At 38.2% G+C, this 23,327-nt stretch overlaps 16 non-coding genes across 16 annotated transcripts; 6 read left to right on the top strand and 10 right to left on the bottom strand.

Moving 5' to 3' along the window:
• Positions 1-1,528: 1,528 nt before the first annotated feature.
• Positions 1,529-1,601, bottom strand: trnak-cuu (transfer RNA lysine (anticodon CUU)). The gene has a single exon. It is a non-coding gene; the product is annotated as a tRNA-Lys (tRNA).
• Positions 1,602-2,003: 402 nt separating this feature from the next.
• Positions 2,004-2,077, top strand: trnan-guu (transfer RNA asparagine (anticodon GUU)). The gene has a single exon. It is a non-coding gene; the product is annotated as a tRNA-Asn (tRNA).
• A 135-nt stretch (positions 2,078-2,212) lies between these two features.
• trnaf-aaa (transfer RNA phenylalanine (anticodon AAA)) lies at positions 2,213-2,285 on the bottom strand. Its single transcript has one exon. It is a non-coding gene; the product is annotated as a tRNA-Phe (tRNA).
• A 610-nt stretch (positions 2,286-2,895) lies between these two features.
• trnaw-cca (transfer RNA tryptophan (anticodon CCA)) lies at positions 2,896-2,967 on the bottom strand. The gene has a single exon. It is a non-coding gene; the product is annotated as a tRNA-Trp (tRNA).
• A 3,197-nt stretch (positions 2,968-6,164) lies between these two features.
• On the top strand, positions 6,165-6,238 carry trnan-guu (transfer RNA asparagine (anticodon GUU)). The gene has a single exon. It is a non-coding gene; the product is annotated as a tRNA-Asn (tRNA).
• Positions 6,239-6,373: 135 nt separating this feature from the next.
• On the bottom strand, positions 6,374-6,446 carry trnaf-aaa (transfer RNA phenylalanine (anticodon AAA)). The gene has a single exon. It is a non-coding gene; the product is annotated as a tRNA-Phe (tRNA).
• A 1,347-nt stretch (positions 6,447-7,793) lies between these two features.
• Positions 7,794-7,865, bottom strand: trnaw-cca (transfer RNA tryptophan (anticodon CCA)). Its single transcript has one exon. It is a non-coding gene; the product is annotated as a tRNA-Trp (tRNA).
• A 588-nt stretch (positions 7,866-8,453) lies between these two features.
• trnan-guu (transfer RNA asparagine (anticodon GUU)) lies at positions 8,454-8,527 on the top strand. The gene has a single exon. It is a non-coding gene; the product is annotated as a tRNA-Asn (tRNA).
• Positions 8,528-8,662: 135 nt separating this feature from the next.
• trnaf-gaa (transfer RNA phenylalanine (anticodon GAA)) lies at positions 8,663-8,735 on the bottom strand. Its single transcript has one exon. It is a non-coding gene; the product is annotated as a tRNA-Phe (tRNA).
• Positions 8,736-10,571: 1,836 nt separating this feature from the next.
• trnae-uuc (transfer RNA glutamic acid (anticodon UUC)) lies at positions 10,572-10,643 on the bottom strand. The gene has a single exon. It is a non-coding gene; the product is annotated as a tRNA-Glu (tRNA).
• Positions 10,644-12,712: 2,069 nt separating this feature from the next.
• On the top strand, positions 12,713-12,786 carry trnan-guu (transfer RNA asparagine (anticodon GUU)). Its single transcript has one exon. It is a non-coding gene; the product is annotated as a tRNA-Asn (tRNA).
• Positions 12,787-12,921: 135 nt separating this feature from the next.
• On the bottom strand, positions 12,922-12,994 carry trnaf-gaa (transfer RNA phenylalanine (anticodon GAA)). The gene has a single exon. It is a non-coding gene; the product is annotated as a tRNA-Phe (tRNA).
• A 1,888-nt stretch (positions 12,995-14,882) lies between these two features.
• Positions 14,883-14,954, bottom strand: trnae-uuc (transfer RNA glutamic acid (anticodon UUC)). The gene has a single exon. It is a non-coding gene; the product is annotated as a tRNA-Glu (tRNA).
• Positions 14,955-19,132: 4,178 nt separating this feature from the next.
• trnan-guu (transfer RNA asparagine (anticodon GUU)) lies at positions 19,133-19,206 on the top strand. Its single transcript has one exon. It is a non-coding gene; the product is annotated as a tRNA-Asn (tRNA).
• Positions 19,207-19,879: 673 nt separating this feature from the next.
• On the bottom strand, positions 19,880-19,952 carry trnak-cuu (transfer RNA lysine (anticodon CUU)). The gene has a single exon. It is a non-coding gene; the product is annotated as a tRNA-Lys (tRNA).
• A 1,136-nt stretch (positions 19,953-21,088) lies between these two features.
• On the top strand, positions 21,089-21,161 carry trnak-cuu (transfer RNA lysine (anticodon CUU)). The gene has a single exon. It is a non-coding gene; the product is annotated as a tRNA-Lys (tRNA).
• Positions 21,162-23,327: the final 2,166 nt, after the last annotated feature.

The raw sequence follows: 23,327 nt of genomic DNA, 5'->3' as shown, positions 1-23,327 counted from the left end.
GACAAGAAATCACATAAATGACATGAGTTGAAACACAATCACTTGTAAGATACTGTGCTCTTTTTTTTCGTTGTATGGCTTGTGCATTTTCTTAGTTTTAAATGTATTATCACAGGCGGTACACTTACGATTTGGAAAAAATCCAGTAGATTTGTCCAGTACACCTAGATCTCTCGAACATCTAAACGAGTCAGCCCTTAATAAAGACCGTCCGTGTTCATTTTGGCGTTTACGACATTGTCTATACACAACAGCTCTTATGTAATCCTATTGGTATCGAATCGATCGCAATTAATGTGTTCCATGTTTCCAGTCAGTTTGATAGTTTTAATACTGTATTACATTCTGAATATGAATAGAGCTGAATTATTAATTGTTGATAATACTTAGAATACCAGATACATATTTAGCATTAAAAAGCAATACATGTGATTTATTTAATAGTCGTTCATTATTTTGTGTATCAGCCGCCACACAAAGCTGAGCGCAGTGCCTTATACTGTAATGATGCTCCAGTCAGTCTGCCCGGAATGCACCTGAACCATCTTAAAAACAAAAAAGCACCTAATAAGCTAATTTGTAAGCTAGTAAAGAATTGAGCTAATATAACGAAGGTAAATTTGAACTCCTAACTGGAGCAACGAGAGAGGGCGAGAGGGCGGGGCAGAGAAGGAGGGGGAGACGCTGCTAGGCAACCGGCTCGTGAACATTCCACTCAGCTGAGCAGAGACCGTTAGGATTTAAAAATGCGAACGTTCCGAGCGGCGTTAGGCGCTTCGTTAAATTAACACACCGTTGCTGGCATATAAATATAACCATATTTTAAATACTCCAATAGGGCTGCATTAAAAACGATGTTTTTTCAAAGTAATATGTTATTTGGAATTTTAAAACAATCAAGTTAAATAACATGTTTGGACACAAAATATTTTTCAGTGAGGTTAACAAGTAGTCTGTTATAAAAAAAAATGCAATCTGTGTTAGGAACACTATTTTAGTCCGATTTAAAATGGAAATTAAAATGGTATTGAGTGCTGAAATTTATTATTTTTAAAAATAAGTTAAATTGAACTGTCAATAGTGGGATTTGAACCCACGCCTCCATTCAGAGACCAGAACACACAATTTTTTAGAAAGACAGAGTCCTTGAGTCTGGCGCCGTAGACCACTAGACCATTCTGACAAGCTCCATTTGTTATTGTAGAAAACCGCATTAGTTATTTCAGCACACACTAGGGTTCTCGTATCAAGGCCCGATTGGGTTTATTATGCACATACCAACTGTTGCTCCATGAATGATGTTATGACAAGTGTAAAAAAAAGAAACGGATTGAAGTCAACCCAAAAAAGTAAGATTATTTATTTCAATATCGTTATAGCTATAAACGATGCATGCTTTTTACAATAGCAATTGCTATTTGACAATGACCAATAAGTAATTTTGTTGCAATACTGTATACACTGTGAACATAATCAGACTTTGCTCCGTTGTCTCGAAGAAACATCTTCAATTTGTATTTTAAAAGGACGCCCAACGTGGGGCTCGAACCCACGACCTTGAGATTAAGAGTCTCATGCTCTACCGACTGAGCTAGCCGGGCTGACTGGTCTTCGTTTCTATCACTGTAACCAACTGAGCTATTAATTTGTCATCTTATTTGAGAAAATAGTGAATGACAGAACCAAAGATTCCAAATATAATCCACTGAAATGTAGCTTTATTATCATAATGAAAACAGCTTACACATGACCACAGTTCTGTATCAAAATTAAGACGTAAGTATATGGTTTCCATTGTAGCTATTTACACACACTCCCAGGGTGTTATCTAACAAAACGACATATGCTGTGCTGCCATTATTGATTACATAGACTTTCCTGCCCCGTGTTGCTTTCTTCTTAGATGAGATCTCAGGTTCTGCTGAGTTCTGCTATCTCGATCACGTTCTGCAGCAGCTCGCCTTGCTCATCACTCCCGTATGCTTTGGCGGCATAACAGGTTGGTCTCTGTGGCGCAATCGGTTAGCGCGTTCGGCTGTTAACCGAAAGGTTGGTGGTTCAAGCCCACCCAGGGACGATATTTTTTGCATTTCTTAATCACATTAGAAAATGGCATTCTGATACTCTGTTATTTCATCCAATTACGCTGAAGAATAAATGTGCTCGTTTTTTTTAGTTCAAAATAATACAAAACAAATACCGTCTTGTTGTTTGCCGAAACCCGGGATCGAACCAGGAACCTTCAGATCTTTAGTCTAACGCTCTCCCAACTGAGCTATTTCGGCTTGACGAGAGTGATGTTTCGAGATAGCATTCTTTTTGGCAATCCAGTAAACCTTAATGAGAAACGTTCAACAGCTCGGCAACAGCATAATAGAATCCGATGCCTTTACAAATGCGTTTCGAAACTCTTAAGTTTTCTCCCAAATGCGGTTCTCAACAAATGGTTTTTTTTGGCTCTGGTCTTGTATCATCACCCTGACTACTGTCCGTCAGAAAGTGGCATTAATAAAAACGTCATTATGCAAAGTTCCCAATGTGCAAATACGCAGCATATTTAAACTTCTTCACAATCTTAAACCATCCCAAATGAATTTAAAATACTGACTGACAGGTTACACACATTTTCACTATCTCATGCAAGGAAGTGTTAATATGACTTTATTACCCAACTGTGTCAATGGAGACTGGTCAACAGTAATTTCGGATTCACTTTAGCTTATTGTGCTGTATCAAATGAAACATAAAAATGAATCGCAATACAATAAATATCTGTTTGATCGCTATATAATCAATATGCTGTATAGGCTAAATTGTATAAATAAATGTCCGGAAAGATTCAAATTCAAACACGTTAAAAAATGAAACAGTGTGTAATAAAAACAAAGGCGGCTTTGACCTCGACGTGATTTGAACACGCAACCTTCTGATCTGGAGTCAGACGCGCTACCGTTGCGCCACGAAGTCCAGGTGTCATACCAGCTTGTTATGCAATGCTAGAGTGTACAGCAAGCATGCCAAACACATGGCGGTGCCGACGCTGATACTCGGAAAACACTCAGTATCACCAGGGTCATGGGAAACAGCCGACTCAATACTTGTTCGTAGCCAGCAGGGCTATGAAGTTGTCGGAAGTGTGTTTGATTCTCAGCTTTAAAAGTAAAGAAAACATAAAACAATGCGATTTGCTTTTATAAATTTCATTATTTGAAACGTGGGCATAAACACAGTTGTATTGGCTGGGAATCGTCTCTGGTCAATTACTTGGAAAGCAGCTATGCTGACCAATATATCACCAACGGGGGAAAGTTGGCAGTACTGAGTGACACAGAAGACGGATTCTCTCAGCGCATCTCTGAATGCGCACTGGCACAAAGGGGCTTTTCTCATCTAATGACGTGGAAGAATGCAATAATGTATTTGGTTAATTTGCCTCCAAAAGAAACATAAATACATGTGTATGTATTTGACACAAGTGACCCTATGCCTGTGTTTATTTATTTATTTTCTGCACGTATTAATTAATATTGTGTGAATATTTTATTTAGATCGTTTTTTTTTTCTTTTTCATAATTTTCTGTTTGCTTTGCACTGTGTTTTTTGCTGTGTTGATTATTATTTGTCTATTTTGTTTGGTGCACGGGTGAAACGGAGTTCGTAATTAAAGTATTTTTTGTTTTGTTTATCACAAGCACTGTCCACACGGACCTCAGGTCCCGCCCCAAACAATTGCAGGTACCTGTACACACCTGGAATTAGAAGGGCTTTGAGGAATAAAAAGGGTGAGGAACTAAAAGACTGGGAGCATGGAACTAGGAGATACCGGAATAGGAAAGAGAGAGAAGCCGAGGGAAGTAAACGAAAATAAAGAGTACGAGATTAGACAGTGAGCGGCTGGGTTTTTTTTTGGGCACGGACAGTGTCAGTTTCGTTTTGTTATTTTTTTTTCGTGGACTCACTCTGGGAGGACTGCGGAACTTGGTGATTGAAGACATTTGAAAAGAAGTACTGACAAGAACCTTTGCGTTCGTGGTTTATGTCAGGATATCAGGATCTCTCCTGAGGCCTTCAGCTGAAGCGCAGCACCCTATGGAGAGGGCTGCACAAACAGGCGTCTGGACAGGAGCCCTAAGAGGAGGTCTGGACCAGAGAGTGGATGACGTATGGTTAAGTGAACAAATACACTTTAAAATGCATCTCATGGTCAGAAATAAAACAATAATTCAAATAAACAAACTGTGCAAAAAAAAGGAAAACCAATCCAATTAAAATTCAAAAATCATAAGTGATAATACTGAAAAAAATAATAATCAACACATTCGTCACCCGTGACATTACCACCACTGCGATCTTGAAAATGTTTGTATGCCACAGAATTTAAGATCTGAAACGGAATGTTTGGCATCTACAAAATGTCTAGCGAGTGGTCGATGAATATATTTTCTCCTAATTGAACTTTTATGCTCGCTCATTAATGTGCAATTGTAACTGTCTAATAGTTTTACCACCATATTGCAAATGGCTAGGACAAGAAATCACATAAATGACATGAGTTGAAGCACAATCACTTGTAAGATACTGTACTCTTTTTTTTCGTTGTATGGCTTGTGCATTTTCTTAGTTTTAAATGTATTATCACAGGCGGTACACTTACGATTTGGATAAAATCCAGTAGATTTGTCCAGTACACCTAGATCTCTCGAACATCTAAACGAGTCAGCCCTTAATAAAGACCGTCCGTGTTCATTTTGGCGTTTACGACATTGTCTATACACAACAGCTCTTATGTAATCCTATTGGTATCGAATCGATCGCAATTAATGTGTTCCATGTTTCCAGTCAGTTTGATAGTTTTAATACTGTATTACATTCTGAATATGAATAGAGCTGGATTATTAATTGTAGATAATACTTAGAATACCAGATACATATTTAGCATTAAAAAGCAATAGATGTGATTTATTTAATAGTCGTTCATTATTTTGTGTATCAGCCGCCACACAAAGCCGAGCGCAGTGCGGTATACTGTAATGATGCTCCAGTCAGTCTGTCCGGACTGCACCTGAACCATGTTAAAAACACGAAGCCCCTAATAAGCTAATTTGTAAAAGTTAGTAAAGAGTTGCGCTAATATAACGAAGCTAAATTTGAACTCCTAGCTGGAGCAACGAGAGAGGACGAGAGGGCGGGGCAGAGAAGGAGGGGGAGACGCTGCTAGGCAACCGGCTCGTGAACATTCCACTCAGCTGAGCAGAGACCGTTAGGATTTAAAAATGCGAACGTTCCGAGCGGCGTTAGGCGCTTCGTTAAATTAACACACCATTGCTGGCATTTGAATGTAACCATATTTTAAATACTCAAATAGGACTGTATTAAAAAAATATATTATGTTTTTCAAAGTAATATGTTATTTGGAATATTAAAACAATCAAGTTAAATAACATGTTTGGACACAAAATATTTTTCAGTGACGTTAACAAGTAGTCTGTTTACAACAAAAATGCAATTTGCGTTAGGAACACTATTTTAGTCGGATTTAAAATGGAAATTAAAATGGTATTGAGTGCTGACAAGAGTTTGGTATCAGCTGTTGATTTTCTTAAAACAATCTTTAATAGTAAAATAAAGAAATTTATTCTTTTTAAAAATAAGTAAAATTGAACTGGTAGAAGTGGGATTTGAACCCACGCCTCTATTCAATAAGTAATTTTGTTGCAATACTGTATACAATGTGAACAGAATCAGACATTGCTCCGTTGTCTCGAAGAAACATCTTCAATTTGTATTTAAAAAGGACGCCCAACGTGGGGCTCGAACCCACGACCCTGAGATTAAGATTCCAAATATAATCCACTGAACTGTAGCTTTATTATCATAATGAAAACAGATTACACATGACCACAGTTCTGTATCAAAATTAAGTCGTAAGTATATGGTTTCCATTGTAGCTATTTACACACACTGCTCTGTTGTCTCCCAGGGTGTTATCTAACAAAAAAGACACATGCTGTGCTGCCATAATTGATTACATAGACTTTCCTGCCCCGTCTTGCTTTCATCTTAGATGTGATCTCAGGTTCTGCTGAGTTCTGCTCCCTCGATCATGTTCTGCAGCATCTCGCCTTGCTAATCACTGCCGTATGCTTTGGCGGCTTAATAGGTTGGTCTCTGTGGTGCAATCGGTTAGCGCGTTCGGCTGTTAACCGAAAGGTTGGTGGTTCAAGCCCACCCAGGGACGATGCTTTTTGCATTTTTTAATCACATTAGATAATGGCACTCTGATACGCTGTTATTTCATCAAATTACGCTGAAGAATATATGTGCTCTCTTTTTTTAGTTCAAAATAATACAAAACAAATATCGCCTTGCTGTTTGCCGAAACCCGGGATCGCACCAGGGACATTTAGATCTTTAGTCTAACGCTCTCCCAACTGAGCTATTTCGGCTTGACAAGACTGACGTTTCGAGATAGCATTCTTTTTGGCAATCCAGTAAACCTGTAATGAGAAACGTTCAACAGCTCGGCAACACCATAATAGAATCCGATGCCTTTACAAATGTGTTTCGAAACTGTTAAGTTTTCTCCCAAATGCGGTTCTCAACAAATGTTTTTTTTTTTTTTTTTGGATTCCTTCCAGAGTAAGTCCAAAAGGCAAACACGAACTGGCTGCCTGAAAATGCAGCGCTTGAACTGCCTCAACAAACGCTTAGCTCTAAAACGTGTACATTGAAAGTCTATTAACATCTTTAACACAATCATCTGTATTCCAATCCACAGGGTGATCAATAAAGTGACTGCTGGCTTTGTTTAAATATTAACAAGATGTTTTCAGGATTCACGCGTATTCTGAGCAAGCACGATAGAATATGGTAGTGAAAGGACAAGCAAATAACAGGTTTATTGGCTCTGGTCTTGTATCATCACCCTGACTACTGTCCGTAAGAAAGTGGCATTAATAAAAACGTCATTATGCAAAGTTCCCAATGCGCAAATACGCAGCATATTTAAACTTCTTCACAATCTTAAACCTTCCCAAATGAATTTAAAATACTTACTGACAGGTACGTCCTTTCCCAATGTAACACTCTGCTTTGTTTGAACACCAACGATGGGTGGGATATTATGTAGTAAACCACAATACTATTGTTCCCACTGTTCACGAGATGAGGCGTTGCCGTGGTAACCATGGTCTGTGAGGCGCCGGTGTGAAAGAGTTGCAGTGCAGCGGTGACGTCAGAACAGTCTTTCTGATGAAAACGCAGAGCAAGCTGAGAATGACGCTGCGCTTTGAACGGCGCTGTAGCTGCGCTGGAGACTGGATGGAGCAGAAAAGACTAACGTTGGAGCTCCTGCAGAAAAATACAAAAGCTGAATGATGAAAAGAATCACCTGAGCAGGTAGGAAAATAGCTGATACTGTCTACCAGCGCTGAGCAGAGAAATGACCTGCAGTAAAAGGAGCGAACAACAAAAAACAAACACAGACGAAGGACGGAAGCAGTGCTGGGTATATAAATAGAAAAGAAGGAGAGATTGACATGCAAGCTACCTAACGGGATTGCCCATACCGCTCTGGTCACGCCCTTTTTACCTGACCAAACACAGCAGCGCAAGATAATGGCAGAGAGACTGGAACTTGATTGAAACTGAACTGCCCCCCCCCCAGGAAGTAATTTGTTTGTCGCTATATAATCAATATGTTGTGTGGGCTAAATTGTATAAATAAATGTCCGGATTTCAATTTCAAACACGCTAAAAAATGATATAGAGTGGAATAGATATAAAGACGGTTTTGACCTCGACGTGATTTGAACACGCAACCTTCTGATCTGGAGTCAGACGCGGTACCGTTGCGCCACGAAGTCCTGGTGTACTGTTTGTTTGTGATGCCATGTTAGAGTGCACAGCGTGACATGAACGCATGCGATAATGTGTTAATTTACCAACAGAAACATAAATAAAAGTGTATGTATTTATTTGTGAATAAACTATCTTGCTTATACGATGGGACCAGAGACCTTACATGAGCTAGCCGGGCTGACTGGTGCTCGTTTCTTTCACTGTAACCAACTGAGCTATTAATTTGCCATCTTATTTGAGAAAATAGTGAATGACAGAACCAAAGATTCCAAATATAATCCACTGAACTGTAGCTTTATTATCATAATGAAAACAGATTACACATGACCACAGTTCTGTATCAAAATTAAGTCGTAAGTATATGGTTTCCATTGTAGCTATTTACACACACTGCTCTGTTGTCTCCCAGGGTGTTACCTAACAAAAAAGACACATGCTGTGCTGCCATAATTGATTACATAGACTTTCCTGCCCCGTCTTGCTTTCATCTTAGATGTGATCTCAGGTTCTGCTGAGTTCTGCTCCCTCGATCACGTTCTGCAGCATCTCGCCTTGCTAATCACTGCCGTATGCTTTGGCGGCTTAATAGGTTGGTCTCTGTGGCGCAATTGATTAGCGCGTTCGGCTGTTAACCGAAAGGTTGGTGGTTCAAGCCCACCCAGGGACGATGCTTTTTGCATTTTTTAATCACATTAGATAATGGCACTCTGATACGCTGTTATTTCATCCAATTACGCTGAAGAATATATGTGCTCTCTTTTTTTAGTTCAAAATAATACAAAACAAATATCGCCTTGCTGTTTGCCGAAACCCGGGATCGAACCAGGGACCTTTAGATCTTCAGTCTAACGCTCTCCCAACTGAGCTATTTCGGCTTGACAAGACTGATGTTTCGAGATAGCATTCTTTTTGGCAATCCAGTAAACCTGTAATGAGAAACGTTCAACAGCTCGGCAACACCATAATAGAATCCGATGCCTGTACAAATGTGTTTCGAAACTGTTAAGTTTTCTCCCAAATGCGGTTCTCAACAAATGTTTTTTTTTTTTTTTTTTGTATTCCTTCCAGAGTAAGTCCAAAAGGCAAACACTGGAACTGGCTGCCTGAAAATGCAGCGCTTGAACTGCCTCAACAAACGCTTAGCTCTAAAACGTGTACATTGAAAGTCTATTAACATCTTTAACACAATCATCTGTATTCCAATCCACAGGGTGATCAATAAAGTGACTGCTGGCTTTGTTTAAATATTAACAAGATGTTTTCAGGATTCACGCGTATTCTGAGCAAGCACGATAGAATATGGTAGTGAAAGGACAAGCAAATAACAGGTTTATTGGCTCTGGTCTTGTATCATCACCCTGACTACTGTCCGTAAGAAAGAAGCATTAATAAAAACGTCATTATGCAAAGTTCCCAATGCGCAAATACGCAGCATATTTAAACTTCTTCACAATCTTAAACCTTCCCAAATGAATTTAAAATACTTACTGACAGGTACGGCCCTTTCCCAATGTAACACTCTGCTTTGTTTGAACACCAACGATGGGTGGGATATTATGTAGTAAACCACAATACTATTGTTCCCACTGCTCACGAGATGAGGCGTTGCCGTGGTAACCATGGTCTGTGAGGCGCAGGTGTGAAAGAGTTGCAGTGCAGCGGTGACGTCGGAACAGTCTTTCTGATGAAAACGCAGAGCAAGCTGAGAATGACGCTGCGCTTTGAACGGCGCTGTAGCTGCGCTGGAGACTGGATGGAGCAGAAAAGACTAACGTTGGAGCTCCTGCAGAAAAATAGAAAAGCTGAATGATGAAAAGAATAGAAACAAACACAGACGAAGGGCGGAAGCAGTGCTGGGTATATAAATAGAAAAGAAGGAGAGATTGACATGCAAGCTACCTAACAGGATTGCCCATACCGCTCTGGTCACGCCCTTTTTACCTGACCAAACACAGCAGCGCAAGATAATGGCAGAGAGACTGGAACTTGATTGAAACTGAACTGCCCCCCCCCCCCCCCCCAAGGAAGTAATTTGTTTGTCGCTATATAATCAATATGTTGTGTGGGCTAAATTGTATAAATAAATGTCCGGATTTCAAATTCAAACACGCTAAAAAATGATATAGAGTGGAATAGATATAAAGACGGTTTTGACCTCGACGTGATTTGAACACGCAAACTTCTGATTTGGAGTCAGACGCGCTACCGTTGCGCCAAGAAGTCCTGGTGTACTGTTTGCTTGTGATGCAATGTTAGAGTGCACAGCGTGACATGAACGCATGCGATAATGTGTTAATTTACCAACAGAAAGATCAATAAAAGTGTATGTATTTATTTGTGAATAAACTATCTTGCTTATACGATGGGACCAGAGACCTTACATCGGCAATCTAATGATAGGCCAACCCCTGAGAGACTTTGTCTTGACCAGGGACTAATATAATCTAAAAACAAACTGCGATGGGAATGTGAATAGAGTCAAATACATTTGTACCATTCTGTAAATTATATATATATATATATATATATATATATATATATATATATATATATATATATATATATATATATATATATATATATATATACCTCAAGTAACTGTAGGTTTTTTTAAATACTTTTTTATTTTATAACTGTAGCTTTATTATCATAATGAAAACACATTACACATGACCACAGTTCTGTAACAAAATGACAAAAACAAAGACACGTTCCCATACCGGGAGCCGAACCCGGGCCGCCTGGGTGAAAACCAGGAATCCTAACCGCTAGACCATATGGGAAGGTGATTATCAAACTCATTTACATGCAACAGTAGCTACACTCTAAAACCATGTGTAAGTTTGGAACATTCATAAACACTTATCTGTAACACTTTTTAAACGCGTCAAGGCGTTTACTTTATAAACATGTTTAGAATATAAACGCGTTAAGGTGTTTAAGTAATAAACACGTGAACATGTTTATTCGCTCTAACACTTTTTAAACACCTGAACACGTTTACAAATCTACAGGTGTTTAAGATCTAAACACGTAAAATGCTTTCTTATTTTTACAATACAAAAAGACACAAATTAAACAACTTACTTTTATTTATTGCATATTTCAAAGTTAAGCCAAAAACTTTTTTAAACAAAAAATCTATTGCAATAGTAACAAGTATTTGAATTGTAATAAATATTTACAATTTGAAGAATAAAATCTGTTACACCTATATACATATTGTAGCGTGCATGGTGGAAGGCAGCAATAGGGCTGGTAGGTGTCTCGAACATCTAAACGAGTCAGCCCTTAATAAAGACCGTCCGTGTTCATTTCGGCGTTTATGACATTGTCTATACACAACAGCTCTTATGTAATCCTATTGGTATCGAATCGATCGCAATTAATGTGTTCCATGTTTCCAGTCAGTTTGATAGTTTTAATACTGTATTACATTCTGAATATGAATAGAGCTGGATTATTAATTGTAGATAATACTTAGAATACCAGATACATATTTAGCATTAAAAAGCAATAGATGTGATTTATTTAATAGTCGTTCATTATTTTGTGTATCAGCCGCCACACAAAGCCGAGCGCAGTGCGGTATTCTGTAATGATGTTCCAGTCAGTCTGCCCGGACTGCACTTGAACCATCTTAAAAACACGAAGCCCCTAATAAGCTAATTTGTAAAAGTTAGTAAAGAGTTGCGCTAATATAACGAAGCTAAATTTGAACTCCTAGCTGGAGCAACGAGAGAGGGCGAGAGGGCGGGGCAGAGAAGGAGGGGGAGACGCTGCTAGGCAACCGGCTCGTGAACATTCCACTCAGCTGAGCAGAGACCGTTAGGATTTAAAAATGCGAACGTTCCGAGCGGCGTTAGGCGCTTCGTTAAATTAACACACCATTGCTGGCATTTGAATGTAACCATATTTTAAATACTCAAATAGGACTGTATTAAAAAAATATATTATGTTTTTCAAAGTAATATGTTATTTGGAATATTAAAACAATCAAGTTAAATAACATGTTTGGACACAAAATATTTTTCAGTGACGTTAACAAGTAGTCTGTTTACAACAAAAATGCAATTTGCGTTAGGAACACTATTTTAGTCGGATTTAAAATGGAAATTAAAATGGTATTGAGTGCTGACAAGAGTTTGGTATCAGCTGTTGATTTTCTTAAAACAATCTTTAATAGTAAAATAAAGAAATTTATTCTTTTTAAAAATAAGTAAAATTGAACTGTTAGAAGTGGGATTTGAACCCACGCCTCTATTCAATAAGTAATTTTGTTGCAATACTGTATACAATGTGAACAGAATCAGACATTGCTCCGTTGTCTCGAAGAAACATCTTCAATTTGTATTTAAAAAGGACGCCCAACGTGGGGCTCGAACCCACGACCCTGAGATTAAGAGTCTCATCCTCTACCGACTGAGCTAGCCGGGCTGACTGGTGCTCGTTTCTTTCACTGTAACCAACTGAGCTATTAATTTGCCATCTTATTTGAGAAAATAGTGAATGACAGAACCAAAGATTCCAAATATAATCCACTGAACTGTAGCTTTATTATCATAATGAAAACAGATTACACATGACCACAGTTCTGTATCAAAATTAAGTCGTAAGTATATGGTTTCCATTGTAGCTATTTACACACACTGCTCTGTTGTCTCCCAGGGTGTTATCTAACAAAAAAGACACATGCTGTGCTGCCATAATTGATTACATAGACTTTCCTGCCCCGTCTTGCTTTCATCTTAGATGTGATCTCAGGTTCTGCTGAGTTCTGCTCCCTTGATCACGTTCTGCAGCATCTCGCCTTGCTAATCACTGCCGTATGCTTTGGCGGCTTAATAGGTTGGTCTCTGTGGCGCAATCGGTTAGCGCGTTCGGCTGTTAACCGAAAGGTTGGTGGTTCAAGCCCACCCAGGGACGATGCTTTTTGCATTTTTTAATCACATTAGATAATGGCACTCTGATACGCTGTTATTTCATCCAATTACGCTGAAGAATATATGTGCTCTCTTTTTTTAGTTCAAAATAATACAAAACAAATATCGCCTTGCTGTTTGCCAAAACCCGGGATCGAACCAGGGACCTTTAGATCTTCAGTCTAACGCTCTCCCAACTGAGCTATTTCGGCTTGACAAGACTGATGTTTCGAGATAGCATTCTTTTTGGCAATCCAGTAAACCTGTAATGAGAAACGTTCAACAGCTCGGCAACACCATAATAGAATCCGATGCCTGTACAAATGTGTTTCGAAACTGTTAAGTTTTCTCCCAAATGCGGTTCTCAACAAATGTTTTTTTTTTTTTTTTTTGTATTCCTTCCAGAGTAAGTCCAAAAGGCAAACACTGGAACTGGCTGCCTGAAAATGCAGCGCTTGAACTGCCTCAACAAACGCTTAGCTCTAAAACGTGTACATTGAAAGTCTATTAACATCTTTAACACAATCATCTGTATTCCAATCCACAGGGTGATCAATAAAGTGACTGCTGGCTTTGTTTAAATATTAACAAGATGTTTTCAGGATTCACGCGTATTCTGAGCAAGCACGATAGAATATGGTAGTGAAAGGACAAGCAAATAACAGGTTTATTGGCTCTGGTCTTGTATCATCACCCTGACTACTGTCCGTAAGAAAGAAGCATTAATAAAAACGTCATTATGCAAAGTTCCCAATGCGCAAATACGCAGCATATTTAAACTTCTTCACAATCTTAAACCTTCCCAAATGAATTTAAAATACTTACTGACAGGTACGGCCCTTTCCCAATGTAACACTCTGCTTTGTTTGAACACCAACGATGGGTGGGATATTATGTAGTAAACCACAATACTATTGTTCCCACTGTTCACGAGATGAGGCGTTGCCGTGGTAACCATGGTCTGTGAGGCGCCGGTGTGAAAGAGTTGCAGTGCAGCGGTGACGTCGGAACAGTCTTTCTGATGAAAACGCAGAGCAAGCTGAGAATGACGCTGCGCTTTGAACGGCGCTGTAGCTGCGCTGGAGACTGGATGGAGCAGAAAAGACTAACGTTGGAGCTCCTGCAGAAAAATACAAAAGCTGAATGATGAAAAGAATCACCTGAGCAGGTAGGAAAATAGCTGATACTGTCTACCAGCGCTGAGCAGAGAAATGACCTGCAGTAAAAGGAGCGAACAACAAAAAACAAACACAGACGAAGGACGGAAGCAGTGCTGGGTATATAAATAGAAAAGAAGGAGAGATTGACATGCAAGCTACCTAACGGGATTGCCCATACCGCTCTGGTCACGCCCTTTTTACCTGACCAAACACAGCAGCGCAAGATAATGGCAGAGAGACTGGAACTTGATTGAAACTGAACTGCCCCCCCCCCCCCCAAGGAAGTAATTTGTTTGTCGCTATATAATCAATATGTTGTGTGGGCTAAATTGTATAAATAAATGTCCGGATTTCAAATTCAAACACGCTAAAAAATGATATAGAGTGGAATAGATATAAAGACGGTTTTGACCTCGACTTGATTTGAACACGCAACCTTCTGATCTGGAGTCAGACGCGCTACCGTTGCGCCAAGAAGTCCTGGTGTACTGTTTGCTTGTGATGCAATGTTAGAGTGCACAGCGTGACATGAACGCATGCGATAATGTGTTAATTTACCAACAGAAACATCAATAAAAGTGTATGTATTTATTTGTGAATAAACTATCTTGCTTATACGATGGGACCAGAGACCTTACATCGGCAATCTAATGATAGGCCAACCCCTGAGAGACTTTGTCTTGACCAGGGACTAATATAATCTAAAAACAAACTGCGATGGGAATGTGAATAGAGTCAAATACATTTGTACCATTCTGTAAATTATATATATATATATATATATATATATATATATATATATATATATATATATATACCTCAAGTAACTGTAGGTTTTTTTAAATACTTTTTTATTTTATAACTGTAGCTTTATTATCATAATGAAAACACATTACACATGACCACAGTTCTGTAACAAAATGACAAAAACAAAGACACGTTCCCATACCGGGAGCCGAACCCGGGCCGCCTGGGTGAAAACCAGGAATCCTAACCGCTAGACCATATGGGAAGGTGATTATCAAACTCATTTACATGCAACAGTAGCTACACTCTAAAACCATGTGTAAGTTTGGAACCATAAACACTTATCTGTAACACTTTTTAAACGCGTCAAGGCGTTTACTTTATAAACATGTTTAGAATATAAACGCGTTAAGGTGTTTAAGTAATAAACACGTGAACATGTTTATTCACTCTAACACTTTTTAAACACCTGAACACGTTTACAAATCTACAGGTGTTTAAGATCTAAACACGTAAAATGCTTTCTTATTTTTACAATACAAAAAGACACAAATTAAACAACTTACTTTTATTTATTGCATATTTCAAAGTTAAGCCAAAAACTTTTTTAAACAAAAAATCTATTGCAATAGTAACAAGTATTTGAATTGTAATAAATATTTACAATTTGAAGAATAAAATCTGTTACACCTATATACATATTGTAGCGTGCATGGTGGAAGGCAGCAATAGGGCTGGTAGGTGTCTCGAACATCTAAACGAGTCAGCCCTTAATAAAGACCGTCCGTGTTCATTTCGGCGTTTATGACATTGTCTATACACAACAGCTCTTATGTAATCCTATTGGTATCGAATCGATCGCAATTAATGTGTTCCATGTTTCCAGTCAGTTTGATAGTTTTAATACTGTATTACATTCTGAATATGAATAGAGCTGAATTATTAATTGTAGATAATACTTAGAATACCAGATACATATTTAGCATTAAAAAGCAATACATGTGATTTATTTAATAGTTGTTCATTATTTTGTGTATCAGCCGCCACACAAAGCCGAGCGCAGTGCGGTATACTGTAATGATGCTCCAGTCAGTCTGCCCGGACTGCACCTGAACCATCTTAAAAACACGAAGCTTCTAATAAGCTAATTTGTAAAAGTTAGTAAAGAATTGCGCTAATATAACGAAGCTAAATTTGAACTCCTAGCTGGAGCAACGAGAGAGGGCGAGAGGGCGGGGCAGAGAAGGAGGGGGAGACGCTGCTAGGCAACCGGCTCGTGAACATTCCACTCAGCTGAGCAGAGACCGTTAGGATTTAAAAATGCGAACGTTCCGAGCGGCGTTAGGCGCTTCGTTAAATTAACACACCATTGCTGGCATTTGAATATAACCATATTTTAAATACTCAAATAGGACTGTATTAAAAAAATATATATTATGTTTTTCAAAGTAATGTGTTATGTGGAATATTAAAACAATCAAATTAAATAACACATGTTTGGACACAAAATATTTTTCTTCCTCATAACGTATTAGAAAATGTAAACAGCATTTGGAGAATGCCGAAGTCGATCATCCTAGCATGTTAAACGAGGGCATTTCTCCTGTAAGCTGCGTCTAGTAATAGATCGTTTATACTGTTCTCAATGGTCCGCATCCCAGCCTGAGACCACGATCCAGTGGTCGACGGAGATGTTTTTGAAAGTAATATGTTATTTAAAATATTAAAACAATCAAGTTAAATAACATGTTTGGACACAAAATATCTTTCAGTGACGTTAACAAGTAGTCTGTTTACAACAAAAATGCAATCTGTGTTAGGAACACTATTCTAGTCGGATTTAAAATGGAAATTAAAATGGTATTGATAGCTGACAAGAGTTTGGTATCAGCTGTTGATTTAAATCAGCTTAAATTATGTAGAGCTTGTGGTGTTATGCTGCCATCTAGGAGGTTGTGATTGGAATTGAAACTATTAACTTCAGTGAGGTAGGGTAGCATGTATTTGGTTAATGCGATTAAAATCCTTGTTTATGTATAAAACATTTGCTTTAGAACAGTTCGTGATGATATAAGTAAGTTAACGTAGGTCTAGAAGAGGAGCCTGCAGTATTTCGATGTCACAATTCTGCGAGTTGAAGCTCTCATGTTGCAAAAGCGCAGCAGCAGGAGCAAGAAGATTGCAGTCGTGAGGCACAGACTCACATTGCCTGTTAAAGCTGCCTGGTCGCCATGGCAACTTACCACTCCCAGTAGTCACTCGATGAGGCGTTGCCGTGGTAACCATGGTCTGTGAGGCGCCGGTGTGAAAGAGTTGCAGTCCAGCGGTGACGTTGGAACAGTCTTTCTGATAAAAACGCAGAGCAAGCTGAGAATGACGCTGCGCTTTGAACGTCGCTGTAGCTGGGCTGGAGACTGGATGGAGCAGAAAAGACTAACGTTGGTGCTCCTGCAGAAAAATACAAAAGCTGAATGATGAAAAGAATCACCTGAGCTGGTAGGAAAATAGCTGATACTGTCTTACCAGCGCTGAGCAGAGAAATGGCCTGCAGTGAAAGGAGCGAACAAGAAAAAAACAAACACAGACGAAGGGCGGAAGCAGTGCTGGGTGTATAAATAGAAAAGAAGGAGAGATTGACATGCAAGCTACCTAACGGGATTGCCCATACCGCTCTGGTCACGCCCTTTTTACCTGACCAAACAGAGTAGCGCAAGCTAATGACAGAGAGACTGGAACTTGATTATTATTTGTTTATTTAGCAGACGCCTTTATCCAAGGCGACTTACAGAGACTAGGGTGTGTGAACAATACATCAGCTGCAGAGTCACTTACAATTACGTCTCACCCGAAAGACAGAGCACAAGGAGGTTAAGTGACTTGCTCAGAATCACACAATGAGTCAGTGGCTGAGGTGGGATTTGAACCAGGAACCTTTTGGTTACAAGCCTGTTTCTTTAACCACTGGACCACACAGCCTCCTTGATTGAAACTGAACTGTTACAAAAAATTGTCACACTTTTATCTCCATAATGCGTTGGGACAATACGCAGATACATTAAAACTATTTGGAGAATGTGGGCATCGATCCCTTTACTTCTCATATGCTAAGGGAGCACTCTAACATTTGAGCTAATTCCCCTTGAGTTGTGCCAGCGATTCTCATAGGCTACATCGCAGCTTGATACGAGCAATTGGACTGAAAGCTGCAGGAAGGTTCTCTGTCTCCAGTGTAGGAACTGTTAGATCCTGAAACCCTTCGGTGTCAGCAAATCCATATATCTTCCTCCAATTCAATAGACAGATCAGAGCCAGCCTCCAACCTCTCAATCATAGCACCGTACTCATGGAGAAGTTCACTGTACCTGTGTATTTGCATGATCCAGTATAAGAAGGTACAATTTTTCTGGAGTTCTTGGTTGCTCAGTTCAGTTCTTGGTTGCTTCATTCTTGGTAGCTCTGCAAAATCTGATTGGCTCTTTTCTGGTTAATTCTTGGTAGTGACTCGGGCTATGATTGGTCAAAACTACCAAGATATTACCAAGATTGAACATCGACTTTTGTCTGGGTGGGAAGGAGAAGGTATTCGCCCATTAGTCTCTGTTATGCTACCAAGATATGCAAAAATAAAGCATGACATTAAAAACATGCTTCCTTAAAAATCAAATTTTCAAGAATTTGACTAAAATACTTATGCTATTAGGTAATATACTCTTCCATGAATGTTGTTGTTATTATTTATTTATTTATTTATTTATTAGCAGACGCCCTTATCCATGGCGACTTACACTGGTAAACAAAAGCAGATTTCTAGAATCACAGTACAAGTATTAATACAATTAAGAGCAAGATAAATACAATGACTTCGGTTCTAGCAAGTACAAGTATGACAAAATACGATTCAATAACAGAGAAGATAACAGTGATAGTTACATTAGGATATAATTAAATTCAAAATTCTAAAGATTAAATTACACTTGTGACAGATTACAGTCTGGCGCCTTAGAACACTCGGCCATCCTGACAATCCCATCTGGGCTGAAATGGTGTTATTAAAACGAACATTATTATCTTTTTTTTTTTTTCTTGGCGTTTGCTATGTCCGCTCATGCTAGGCACTACGTGCTTGAGTGCTGTAGCAGCAGCCATGAAGCAAGTTAGTTTTTCAGTTGAAATAAATATCTGTTTTGTTTTTGTGTATGGGTGTTTTGAAAAGATCCGTTACATAGCTACGTATTCTGAAATAAAGATGTATTCATTATTATGAATGTTGGCAGACAGGATATTGTATTTATATTTCCCACGTGTGCTTGCTTTGTACAAATCTGATAGTTTCAACAAAGGCATTTGACTTCGGTTCATTAGCTTATACTGCTCCCTCGAGCACGTTCTGCAGCATCTAGCCTTGCTAATCCCTCCCGTTTGCCTTCGTGGTTTAACAGGTTGGTCTCTGTGGCGCAATCGGTTAGCGCGTTCGGCTGTTAACCGAAAGGTTGGTGGTTCAAGCCCACCCAGGGACGATGCTTTTTGTATTTCTTAATCACATTAGAAAATGGCACTCCGATAAATTGTTATTTCTTCCAATTACACTGAAGAAAAAAATGTGCTCTGTTTTTTAGTTCAAAATAATACAAAACAAAAATAGTCTTACTATTTGCCGAAACCCGGAATCGAACCAGGGACCTTTAAATCTTCACCCTAACACTCTCCCAACTGAGCTATTTCGGCTTGACAAGACTACTGTTTTGAGACAGCATTCTTTTTGGCAATCGCCTTTTTTTGTCAATCCAGTAAACCTGTGATGAGAAACGTTCAACAGCTTGGAAACACCATAACAGAATCCTGACAAGCTGCGTTTGTTACAGTAGAAAACTGCATTATTTATTTCAGCACAGACTAGGGTTGTCTATTGTATCAAGGCCCGATTGGGTTTATTACGCACATACCAACAGTTGCTCCATGAAAGGTGTAATGACAACTGTAAAAAAAGAAACGGATTGAAGCCAACCCAAAAAAGTACGATTATTTATTTCAATATCGTTATAGCTATAAACGATGCACGCATTTTACAATAGCAATTGCTATGACAATGACCAAAAAGTAATTTTGTTGCAATACTGTATACAATGTGAACAGAATCAGACATTGATCCGTTGCCTCGAAGAAACAACTTCAATTTGTATTTAAAAAAGACGCCCAACGTGGGGCTCGAACCCACGACCCTGAGATTAAGTGTCTCATGCTCTACCGACTGAGCTAGCCGGGCTAGATTTGTCGTCTTATTTGAGAAAATACTGAACGACAGAACAAAAGATTCCAAATATAATCCACTGCACGTCACCAGAAACAGCTTTGATGAAACAAAGTCGTATGACACGAACCCTAAGAATTTTATACCAGATTCATTGTCGCTTAGAAACAACTGCAGCCTCCCTGCCTCAATACAAATAATACCAATACAAAAATCGAATTACATGTATTGAAAAATGAATGGTTTCATCCATCTGGAAAGATTGGTTCTGCATTTATACAGTATCAACCTTAATCTGAGTTGAGAGGCACCCAACCTGTGGAGGATTTTAAATGTGAGGGGATGTGAATAGAGTCAAATACATTTGCATCATTCTGTAAATATATATATATATATATCAATTAACTGTAGCTTTATTATCATAATGAAAACACATTACACGTGGCCACAGCACACGACCTTAGCCCGCTGCGCCACTCTGCAGTTGTTGAAATGCCTTCGTTTTTTAAGCTTACATCCAAACCAGACCAGCTTCGATTTCCTGTGAAAATTTCTAGTTTTCTGTTTGTTAGGGTAGATACCAAAGAATGGAATTGCACACAAGAGTGGCATGTAGCTTCCTTGTCTAAATCTGTGATAAATTGTAGTTCCTCGTTTAATTAAAATTAAATAAAGGAATTATTTATTTGGTAGAAATAAATAAATGATTTAAATAAATGCATAGAGGAATAAATACATTTAGAAATAAATATTTTTAAATAAATAAATGTAGAAATGAATACATGTTTATATTATAAATGTATAAATAAATTAATAAATAGCAAGCTAGTAAACTACATGTCATATTAATTGATTTGGCTGATGCGTTTATCCACAGCAATTGTCATTTATATACCTATATAAAAAGTACAAGTTTAATGAAAAAAAAAAAAAAAAATGCAAGTTGCCTAAAATTAATAGCGCATCAAAGAAAGTCACTGAGGTTGAAACATTTAATGGTAGCTACTGGGTCAACATTTACATTGTAACGTTTAAAACAATTTTTTAAAATGTAACAAGCAAGTGGATTATATTTGGAATCTTTTGTTTTTATTTTCTCAGACGACAAATTCATAGCTCAGTTGTTTAGTGAAAGAAACTGCCACCAGTCAGCCCGGCTAGCTCAGTCGGTAGAGCATGAGACTCTTAATCTCAGGGTCGTGGGTTCAAGCCCCACGTTGGGCGTCCTTTTTAAATACAAATTGTAGATGTTTCTTCGAGGCAACGGAGCAATGTCTGATTCTGTTCACATTGTATACAGTATTGCAACAAAATTACTTATTGGTCATTGTCAAATAGCAGTTGCTATTGTAAAATGCGTGCATCGTTTATAGCTATAATGATATTGAAATAAATAATCTTACATTTTTTGGGTTGGCTTCAATCCGTTTCTTTTTTTACACTTGTCATTACATCATTCATGGAGCAACAGTTGGTATGTGCGTATCTACTTTTTGAAGAAATTGAAAACATACCTCGTCGAAATATTTGCTAATTTTTTTTTTTTAATTTGCAAATGGCAGACTACATTGTCAATAAAAAATAATTTTGCAAATCAGCTTCCCATATGGTCTAGCAGTTAACGATTCCTGGGTTTCACCCAGGCGGCCCGGGTTCAACACCCGGTATGGGAACGTCTTTGTTATTGTCATTTTGTTACAGAACTGTGGTCATGTGTAATGTGTTTTCATTATGATAATAAAGCTACAGTTACTTGAAATATATATATATATATATATATATATATATATATATATATACACAGAATGATGCAAATGTGTTTGACTCTATTCACATCCCCTCACATTTAAAATCCTCCACAGGTTGGGTGCCTCTCAACTCAGATTAAGGTTGATACTGTATAAATACAAAACCAATCGTTCCAAATGGATGAGACCATTCATTTTTAAATACATGGAATTCGATTTTTCATTTGGTATTATTTGTATTGAGGCAGGGAGGCTGCAGTTGTTTCTAAGCGACAATGAATCTGGAATAAAATTCTTAGGGTTCGTATCATACGACTTTGTGTCATCAAAGCTGTTTCTGGTGACGTCCAGTGGATTATCTTTGGTTCTGTCGTTCAGTATTTTCTCAAATAAGACGCCAAATCAATTAATATGATGTAGTTTTCTAGCTTGCTATTTATTAATTTATTTATACATTTATAATATAAACATGTATTCATTTCTACATTTATTTATTTAAAAATATTTATTTCTAAATGTATTAATTCCTCTATGCATTTTTTAATCATTTATTTCTACCAAATAAATGATTCCTTTATTTATATTAAATTTATATTTAAGTAAATACAGCTTGTCAGGATGGCCGACTGGTCTAAGATGCCAGATGCAAGGACTTTGTCTTTCCAAAGAATTGTGTGTTTTGGTTTCCGAATGGAGGCGTCGGTTCAAATCCCACTGCTGACAGTTGACTTTTACTTATTTTTAAAATAAATAAATGTGTTCATTTTATTATAATAGATTGTTTGAAGGAAATCAACAGCTGATACCAAACTCTTGTCACCACTCAATACCATTTTAATTTCTGCCTCGTCAAACAAGCTTGAGCCACAGCACACAGCGCTGCTGCATCGGGACAGAGGTGGATTTTAAAGCGACTAAATCAACGAGCTAAGACTACTTTTTGAAGAAATTGAAAACATACTTCTAGTCGAAATATTTGCTATTTAGTTAATTTATTTATTTTTTGAATTTGCAAATGGCAGACTGCATTACCAAAAAAAAAACTATAGGACAATCTGAATTGCTCATATCAAGCTGCGATGTAGCCTATGAGAATCGCTAGCATGATTCAAGGGGAATTAGCTCAAATGGTAGAGCGCTCGCTTAGCATGCGAGAAGTAGCGGGATCGATGCCCGCATTCTCCAAATAGTTTTAATGTATCTGCGTATTTAGTCCCAACGCATTATGGAGATACATACAGTGTGACAATTCTTTGTAACAGACACACCCGCCCTACATGTATATTTTAAAGCACAGTCTCCTAATTTGTAATATTCCCGACTGAAAAACTGCAGTGCGCCCTCCATCGTATGCCTTCCGAGAAGCACAAAGGGAGATTTTTTATATTTTTTAGCAATTGAAGAGTTTGTGTTAATTGAGAATAAATATAAATGGCTTGAAGTTTGCTTTAATTTGTAACGCGTTTGTAATGAAATATCAGTTTTCGTGGTTTTTTACCAATCATTGTACTATATACTAGCTACTTTTGCATGTCCATGATTTTGGTACTCAGCTTCCCATACGGTCTAGCGGTTAGGATTCCTGGTTTTCACCCACGCGGTCCGGGTTCAACTCCCGGTATGGGAACGTCTTTGTTATTGT

The sequence above is a fragment of the Acipenser ruthenus genome, chromosome 35, assembly GCF_902713425.1.
Source record: "Acipenser ruthenus chromosome 35, fAciRut3.2 maternal haplotype, whole genome shotgun sequence".
In the NCBI taxonomy this organism is placed as follows: Eukaryota; Metazoa; Chordata; class Actinopteri; order Acipenseriformes; family Acipenseridae; genus Acipenser; species Acipenser ruthenus.
Note: the sequence above shows the minus strand (reverse complement) of the source record. Positions and strands in the feature narration are given on the sequence as shown.